Raw genomic sequence first — 10,164 nt, forward strand, 5'->3', positions numbered from 1 at the left:
GCCCCCATTTTTCTTTTAAAGAGTTTGTTCATTCACTTGAGAGAGAGAGAGAGAAAGGTAGAGGGAGAAGCAGACTCCCCACTGAGTGTGGAGCCTGACATGGGGCTCAATCCCAGGATCCTGAGACCATTACCCGAGCCAAAGGCAGATGCTTAACCAATTGAGCCACTCAGGCATCCCACAAAGATGCCAATGTTTTAATACCTAGAACATGTTACCTGTATTATGTCACAGGGAAAGGGAGAATGAAGGTTGCAGATGGAATTAAGTTTGCTAATTAGCTGACTTTAAGACAGGAAAATTATCCTGAATGATCCAGGTGGACCCAATATAATCACAGAGTATTTAAAACATGGAAAAGAAAGGTGGAAGAGTCAGTGTTAGAGTGATATGTGAGAAAGACTCAACCAGGCATTGCAGGCTTTGAAGTTGGAAGGGGGCCAGGAGCCAAGGAATGTGGGCAGCCTCTAGAAGCTGTAAAAGGCAAGGAAATGGGGGCACCTGGGTGGCTCAGTTGATAAGCATCTGACGGCTCAGGTCATGATCTCAGGGTCCTGGGATTGAGCTGAGCATTGGGCTTCCCTCTCAGTGGGGAGTCGGCTTGGCCCTCTGTACCTTCCCCAACTCATGCATGCACTCGCACGCATGTTCTCTCTCTCTCAAATAAATAAATAAAATCTAAAAGATTTTATTTATTTATTTGAGAGAGAGAATGAGAGAGAGAGAACACCTGAGAGGGGCTAGGGTCAGAGGACGAAGCAGACTCCCCACCGAGCAGGAAGCCCGACGCAGGACTCGATCCAGGGACTCCAGGATCATGACCTGAGCCGAAGGCAGTCGCCCAACCAACTGAGCCACCCAGGCGCCCAATAAATAAAATCTTAAAAAGAAAAAGCAAAGGAATGACTTCTCCCCTAGAATCTCTAATAAAGGAATGCAGAAGTGCCAAAATCTTGATTTTAACTCAATGAAACCCATTTCAGAATTCTGACTTCCAGAACTGTAAGATAATAAATTTGTGTTGCTTAAAGTCATTAAGTGTGTAGTAATTTCAAACTAACAGGAATAGGAATAACACTAGGAAAATACAGGTGTAATTATTATATTAGCTTTTACAGCACTATGATTATTTCATTGAACCTAAGATGTCATTTAATTGTAAGATGTACCATTATTTTATTACTATTAAAAATGAAATCATGTCACTTAAACTTTGACCAAATGCTTTTTTTATCACATCAGTTGTAAGATGCATCATAATTTCAAAAATATTTTCATATAATCAATTAAAGTGAACCTTAGGATACTTGAAATGCAATAGTTGTGTGAAGATTTCCTTGTTTTCCATTCCCTAAAAAAGTGCATAAAAAGATTATCAACTTCTTAAAAATTTGGTAAACTAACCTATGAGACAAGTGGTGTCATTTGGAGGAGTGCACATGTTTTTGCTTATTAATTAATCCTATTTAAAGTTTTGAATTTTCTTCATCAGGATATTCTTGTATATAGTAGTTATGAAGGTATTTATTCAGATATATTTATATGTAGTTAATAATATTTCATTTTATAATTCATCATCTATATGAGAGGTTAATCATCACTTCTGTATGTATTTTTGTTAATTTTCTAACTAGCTCTGTCTTTCCTGTTTTACCTGGCAGACAGCTGTCTTCATCTTGCCCCAGTGATCAGTGTCTTTCACTGACATGGTTATTGACTAAATTGTTGAGATCACCAGTTAGAATAAATAAAATCAGTCTGGGTTTGAAGAGAAGAATGTTGAGTAGTAGTCATAGGTTAATGTTCTGAATTCACATAAAAAGCAAACTCTGTCTTCATCCTAGAACATGTTCTTAAGATCCTTATTCTTAGAACACAGCCTTTGTGATTTAGCATAAAATGATAGCTACAGATAGAATTTATCTAATTCTGCTTGGATTTTTCTAATGATAAATAAGAGGATGATATATTCAATTAGAAAGCCTGATTTCAGTTGGAGATTGTATGAGGTGGGAGAGAGATTGTGTGACAGTTTAAAGTATTTATTTTTGTCTTTATTATCAATTGTCTCATTGCACCTTGCCCAAACTTTAGCCCAATTTGACAAACATCTATACCAATGTTTAATTGAGCTAATTCAATTCCTTCTTTTTGCTTAGTTATATTTACTGCTTTTTCTGTGATGGAGGAAGTAAAACGTTTCTGAGCACCAGCAAGGGCAAAGATAAAGTTAAATGTCATGATTCCAAAGTGAAATAGTCAGAAGGTTCATGGCCATGAACACTACTGCTTGGCATTGAAATGAGAAGTGAGCTTGCACTAGACCTGAAGATTATCAAGACAGGTGTTGTGAAAATCTATGATTTAGTACGTTCTAAAGACCTAGGAGGTCAGAACTGAAATAAGAGCCCAAGAAATTGCTGAGATATAAGGATTTGTGGTTATACTGTAACTGATGGATTTAGAAAATAAAGAGTTCAATGAGGTTAAAACTAATTTCAGTTAGTGTGGAGGATGAGGGAAAGGAAAGGAGGATGTTTTGTAAGAAATAGCCATGCTGAGCAGATCCAAGTTTTGCTGAGGTGGAGGAGAAATGGCAGGTGATGAAAAAGAATAATGTGTTGTTACTGAATTTTCTACTTGGATAATGATGAGGTCAAGAAGAGTGAGTTACCAACGTGTGCTGAGGAAATTATGAGTAGAATGTAGAGGAAACAGGAAGGTTATTGTGGCTATTGACTAAATTGTTGAGATCACCAGTTAGAATAAATAAAATTAGTCTGAGTTTGAAGAGAAGAACAAATGTTGAGCAGTAGTCATAGGTTAATGTTCTGAATTCACGTAAAAAGCAAACTCTGTCTTCATCCTAGAACATGGAGGGCAGGAAATGAAATAATGATCTCTGTTAGATGTTTTCAAGAAAAAAAATGTCATGAATTTTAGGATGTTTGGGTTCAGTTAATGGAGAGAGATATCTCCAGTAAATTCTAATGCAGTTTCTGTATGTAACAGTTTCTCAATAATCTTTGTTAAATAAGTGAATGGTTTATTTATCTAGAAGTTAGATATTCTCCATATCAAATATCTCTAATTTCATTTTCCCTCTTTACTATATACACATTCTGATCAGGAGAAAACATTGAGTAATATAGAAGTTAAAATTTATACTTTATAAACTTTAGAATCAACTATACTGATTTTCACAGTTTTCCTGGTAAGTGATTTTATCCTCACACAGACCCTGGTGATATTAGGGTCCATCATATATAAACATTAGCAGGTACCATTTTTTCTCATTCATGAGGCTAAAAATCTTCTAGGGTTATACTATCTTCTATATAGTCTGGTAAGTGTTACTGTTCTTAATGATGAAACTAGGTCATTGTCCTTAGATTATCTTTCCCTGTTTTTCTTTAACCTAGTGAATTATTCCCAACCCTTTGATAAAATTATTTTTATGTCTTCTACTCTTTAGCAAATAATAATTAGAAAACATCAACAATTCAATAATTCTTTATTTTGACCCCTTTAGACTAAGTTACTTGGAATGAACCACTTGAGTATTTGAATATTCTATCCATAAATTAATCTTAAGAATAACATTAATTTTTAAGATAACTTAATGAAATTAAGCCATTGTTAAATATGATGCTTAAAGAATATTAGAAATTAGGGTCCAAATAGATGATTTAAATCTTATGAAAAAATAATTTTAGAATTTTAAAATGACTTTTAAAAGAGGCATTGTCTAATTGAAAATTGTGGGGATGAGGAATAAGTGAAAAGAATTAGGCATTCCTTTTTCTATACAATATACAATATATTATATGGGGTAAGATTTGAGTCAAACCAAAGGATTCAGCTAATCACATTCATCATTTGCTAGCACTTACCTTGGTTTTTTTGTAGTTTTCTTGATATATGATGAGTTTCAGCTTTTCTTTTCTTTTCTTTTTTGATTTTATTTATTTATTTGAGAGAGAGAGAGTGTGTACATGCACATGAGGGTAGGGAGGGGCAGAGGAAGAGAGAGAAGCAGACTTCCCCCTGAGGACGGAGCCCGATGACCAGGGGCTCAACCCCAGGACCCTGAGATCATGACCTGAGCTGAAGGCAGACTATAGTGGCTTTTAAAATAAGTTTGTATAGTTTTAGTACTGTGTGGTGTTTGTTTGAATATTGCTATAAAGGAAATGTGCTAGAAATGAAATGAAATGAAAAGTAGACTGGATCTTTTAATTATCTCAGTTGATAGATATAAAAAATGATAGACAAAGAAAGGACACTTATCAATCATTAAGGTTGTATTATAAACAGGAATTTTGTGAATGTCCTAACAGTCCTGGGAACTATATCTGTACTTATTTCAGTATTCAAAGATATTTTTTCTTCTTGGGAAAAGGTATTTTTGTCTGTGTAATTTGGACTGCATTATTCAGTTATAATTTATTTATAGTTAAAGACGGCCACATTCTTTCTTCACTTCATTGTTGTTTATTTTTAGTGGAAACTTCCACTAAAATTAATGCTTCAGGTTTATTTAGGTTAGAGGGTAGTCTCTTAGTCTTGGCATCCATTATACACGCTTTAGAAACTGCTGGGACCCACAGAACTGTGGTTGCTTTCAATCCATTAATGGATAATTCTTGGACAGCTTAATGCATATGTCTTTTTAGTTGAAATTTTAAGATCTCAGGATAGTTGAATAGAGGAATGTCCTTAGTATTTGGAATGATAAGTGAAATTATATAAGAAAAAATGATATTTCATTGTACATTTATGACCTGATATATTTTATATATTACATAATTTATTATATTTTAATGTGTAAACTTGTATTTCTATACAGTATGCATCAAGTACACTGAACATCAGAGGCTCTTTCAGCTTGAGAAATTTCTATAAATTCTGAACATCTATCTTAAAAATTTTAAAAAAAGAGCCAGATGAACAATACTCTTAAAACTAAAGATTTAAGAAAAACACTATTATTATCATAGCTGTTATCATAACTATCACCATCATCTAACATTCCCTGAGTATTACTTAACAGGCCTTGTGCTACACTTGTATGAACAAAGCAGTGTAAGCAGACAAAGCGTAAATGAAAATGCAAGGGCTTCTATTTGTGAATGTCCAGTGGGAAGCACAGTGTTGGAGCTGCAGATCAAGGGCAAAAGGGATACTTAACACTCATTGTGTGAAAGGTTGAAGTCCTGCCATTCATTAGCCAGGGTCAGAAAACATTTACAGTTACTCTTTTGCACCAAGCAGAATAGAACTGTTAGGTTTGTTCCCTTAGTATCTTTGACTTAAACATAAATTTATGACTGCATTAGATTTCATGAACACAACATATGTTTATAAAAATCACCTTTTTGTCTTCAATATTTTATGCCATTATTTTTTAGTGAAAAAGTATACATGGCAGGTCCCCAAAATTGTGAAGAATTCATTAGTTTAAGAGGCATAATTTAGAATCCTCATTCTCTTTCCCAGACCTTGATATCTCCTGAACATACTGACACTTGGTGGTCATTGCCTTCTCTCTGAAAACTTTATTAATGTGGGAAGGAACTTGGACCAAGTGACCCAGGAAGTCTTTCTGTGATTTAATTGTTTTTATTGGCCTAATTAATTTAAAAAGCTTAATTATGAAACCACATGAGCGCTGTGCAAAGTCTGCAAAGTACCATTCAATGACGGCCAGATGAAAAATGCACCAGTAGCTTTTTTACCTAATTAACAAAATAAACCAGAGAGATTTATAGTACAAAATCTGGACCTTAAATGAAAGAACTCCACTTCTCCTAAATTTCCATGGAAATGATAATAGGAATTTTATATATATTTTAAAAATCATATCCCACCATGAGTGTTAGGAAATTACTGTATGTTCCAGTTATCTATTGGTTCATAAAAAATCAACTCCAAACTTAGTAATTTAAAACATATCAACCATTTTATTTTTTTATGTCTCATAGTTCTCAAGTTGACTGAGCTCAGCTAGGTGGTCATCACTCAGGGTTTCATGTGTTTGCACTCAGACAGTACAGGGCTGGGCTCATCTGAAGGCTCTCTCATTTATGCCTCTGACACTTGGGATGGGAAGATTAAATCAGCCAGTTAAACTGGAAAAGCTGAGGCCCCTCTAGGAAACCCCTTTCTAGATGGCTGTTCTTTCTACATGTTCTCTCCAGGACAGCAGCTTGAGGGTAGCTGGACTTTTATTTGGTGGCTCAAGACTTCAAAGGCTAATATCTCAATAGAGAGAGGCTGGCAGAAACTGTAGCACTTTAAGACCAGTTCTCAGATGTCACACACGGTCACTTATGCCACATTGTATTCATAGAACAATGAGAAAAATCCATCGAGGTTCATTGGGAGGACAATAAACTCCCCCTCTTTAGGGGAATCACCAAGATTCTAGATTTACATATGAGCTGGAAAAAAAATGTGTGGCCATTTTTGGTAAATACAATCTACCATACCACCTTCATGCCAGAAACTTCATATTTATATCTCAGGCAAACCCATATAGAAAGAAAAAACCATAGCTATGATGTCAGGGAGGGATCCACAGCTAACAGCAACCACCATCAACACCAAAGCCCCTAATTTCTGTAGGAGATAAAGGAAATGATGGGGCCAGTTGGGTCATTCATGTTCAGGGAGAAGATTGAGTGGAAGGACAAAAAGAAGGAGGAGAAGAAATACAAGAAGAATAGTGAAGAGGAAAAGATGAGAGAAAGAGAAAACTATATTTAAAAAAAAGCGGAAAATTAAGTGGTGTATAAAAGGTTATATATCAAGGGGCAGTCAGACTTCTCTTCAAGACATTAGGGAGAAATCTTGCTCATTTTTAAAAAAACAAATATTATTATCAAAGAGATCTGGGTATGGACATGGGCTCTGCAATTTTTTCTCTGCATGAGAATGAGGAAGTGACTAAACCTTTCCAAGCTGTTCATCTGACCTGTAAATTTTAAATAATATTCATACTTAAAACCTTATGGTCATTGTCAAGATCAAATGAGACCGTGCATAGAAAATGCCAGCCACTGAGCAGAAGTGTTCAAATAATGCTCACTATTCCAGCAAGAGATGCCATGCATCAAAAACCCATTTTATCCTCACAGACTCAAAATGCTAACTTCAGCATGTTTTAAGTTCATATATATTTTCTTAATTTTATATCTATGTACAAGTGTCAAGCATACTATTTAAAGGACAGTAACCATTATAAAATATTTGTATACCTGTTAGTACAAGACCTTCCTCATTTGATTTCAAAACAATTTTAGTCTCTTCTTAGATCACCAAATGTCCAGAATGTTGAAGGGTAGATTCTCCTATTGAGTAAGTAATTGAAGTAAAATGAACTTTTAGGCTATCTTCCCCCCAGCATTCTATGATACAAGGAGGAAGTAAGATACTTTGATGCAATTCTTGTCTGGATGTTGAGAGGCAACATGACAAAATTTAAACTTCACAGGCTTAGAGGCAGACCTGTTATTTAGCAAACTGACAAAGTGTAAAACTCAGTTTCTAAGTTAATAAAATGAAAAAACAATAGTCATATCACCATACGATTTTTTATGAATCAAATGAAATGTCTGCAAAATTCCCAATATGGAGTCGTAGGTATGTACGTAGGTAGATAGGTAGGTAGATAGATAGATATAGATACGTACACATTCAATGATAGGTAAGGATTACCATCAGTATCAATGTTATTACTGCTAACTTCTCTGGCAGTTCATAAAAGTAGCTGGTTAATGGAGTTACATGGATTTTTATTTATGAATAAAGGACACCCATCAGCATTTAAATTCTATGAAACGATGTTCCAATGTACTTAAATTTTATGATATAATACTTGTTTAACTACGCTTGGTATCTCTTTAGGCAGCTATAAGATCCTAGAGAGTGACAAAGATTGAATCAAATGTAAGAGATGAGAGAGTATGCTGAGGGAAGAGAATCATATTTGAGGAGAATTTTTCATATGCCAGGCAATCATTACAACATTCCTACATGTAAAGTGTTGCTATTCTCACTTTACAGATGAGAGAAATACAGTTCAGAGAGGGAGTACGGTATGAAAGGAATGCACACGAATATATGCATACATGTATGCACCTCCTGTGTGAAGAACATTGGCGTTGATTCAGGTTTTTCAGATTTTAAAGTCTAACCTCCATCTTCTCTACTGTATTGCCCCTCACTTTCAGGGAGTGGTATTATAAACATGTCTAATTTAAAATGGTAAACTCCAATTTGTAGTTATAATTTCTATTTTTGTGTTTTCTTCTGTTAAATGCCATAGTAGTAAAAGGTATAAATAAGATAAGGCAGATCATAAAAACAATTATAATGCTAACTGCATCATTATCTCTGTCACATCCTGTGATAGATCATGTAATTAATTCTAGCCACTAGTAGCCACTAGTCACATGTGGCTAATGAGCATTTCAAATGTGGCTAGGCTGAATTGTGATGAGCTATAATGTAAAATATATATGAAAGACTTAGTGTCATTAAAAGAATATAAAATATATCACCAGTATTTTTATATTGATTATATGCTGAAATGATATTGAATTAAGTAGCTTATAAAAATTAATTTCACCTGTTTCTTTTTACTTTTTTAATGTAGCTACTAAAAAATTAAAAATCATGTGATGGTTCATGTTATATTTCTACTGGACAGCACTGATCCAGAAGTATACAAAAGACTGGATTTACTTCTCATGTTCTATACCAGAAAACTGAATCATAGATGTGTCAGATTACTTGTCCATTTTCATTTAAAGCTGTAGGGATGGAAATTAGCCATATCATCTCCAATAACATTGGCATTGCTATTGAAACATAATTTGTTAAGCAGGATGTGACTGACCTTAAATACAGTCTACTCTGATTCCTGTATTTTAGCCTTTGAGGAAATTTAGACTGGAGAGTTTACAAGACCATGTTAGAGGTAGAACCAGAATTGGAATTCTCAGTCACATGCTGATTTTACTCCATGATTCTACCATTCCAATGCCACAATCCCTTTAACTTTCCTCTTTAATTCCAGTTAATATAAGGCACATGTGGGACTGTGTAGTGACTGATAAAGTTGGTCTCAGCTAATCCTTCCCAGGTAGAACCACTTCTCAAATTATTGAATTCAGTGCCAGCTCATTAATAACACAGGGTTGTAGTTTGGACACTTCAGCAACTTTACTCCCAAATATTATGATTCTCTTTTTCAGCTATACAGCAAAAGCTATCTGAAGCCTAAAGAACAAACTAACAAAACACTGAAAGAGAACATTTTGATTCTTTGCTATAAAACAGATTTCTTAAGGCCAACGTATGTGGCATATTGAAAAATAAAATGCCAGGTCATGATTAGAGATATTTTCTTTTCGAAACTGTAGATCATATAGCAGTGATCCTACCCAATGAGCATACCTAAAACCTTTGCTTTCTTTTAGCATGTATTGGGCAGAAGATCATTGTATAGATCATTAAATACTGTTGAATATGACCTTGGTATGACAAAAATGTGAAAATTAGTGTTTTATCACTTAGAAAACCCAATACTATTTGAGATATATCTGGAGACAATGTTGCATAGCAATAGGAATTGAGGTTTGGAATCTGGATGTAGGGTTCAGGTTGCTCTAGTCTTTGTTGGGTAGGCTGCTTAAATGTTTCTGTATCCCAATTTCTTCTTTAGAAGAGTCAGAATTAAATGTTATCTCCCTCTCTGGTGTATTGTGAGGATAAAAAGAGACAACATGTGAACTTATATAGCATATTACCTGACACAGCATAGGTACTTAAAAATATTCATTGAACATGAATGTATTTGTATGTATACTTAACAGCTGCTTGACCTTGGGCAAATCTTTGAAATTAGGTGTTCATGTAAGAGAATGAGGATAATAATGGTACCTTTACCATAGGCTTATTGTAAGAATCAAATGATTTAGTATCTATATTAGAACAAATTTTAACAATAGTATTTGCTTTATGGATGTTAACCTCTTATCATTATTATCATCCTAATATCACTACCATCTTATATACTTTAATTAGGGTTTAGATAAAGAAATAATGCAATTTCTAGATAGAAATACAATATGCAGTATTCACATCTATAAGAATTTA

The sequence above is a fragment of the Leptonychotes weddellii genome, chromosome 10, assembly GCF_054177405.1.
Source record: "Leptonychotes weddellii isolate Sample4059 chromosome 10, ASM5417740v2, whole genome shotgun sequence".
In the NCBI taxonomy this organism is placed as follows: Eukaryota; Metazoa; Chordata; class Mammalia; order Carnivora; family Phocidae; genus Leptonychotes; species Leptonychotes weddellii.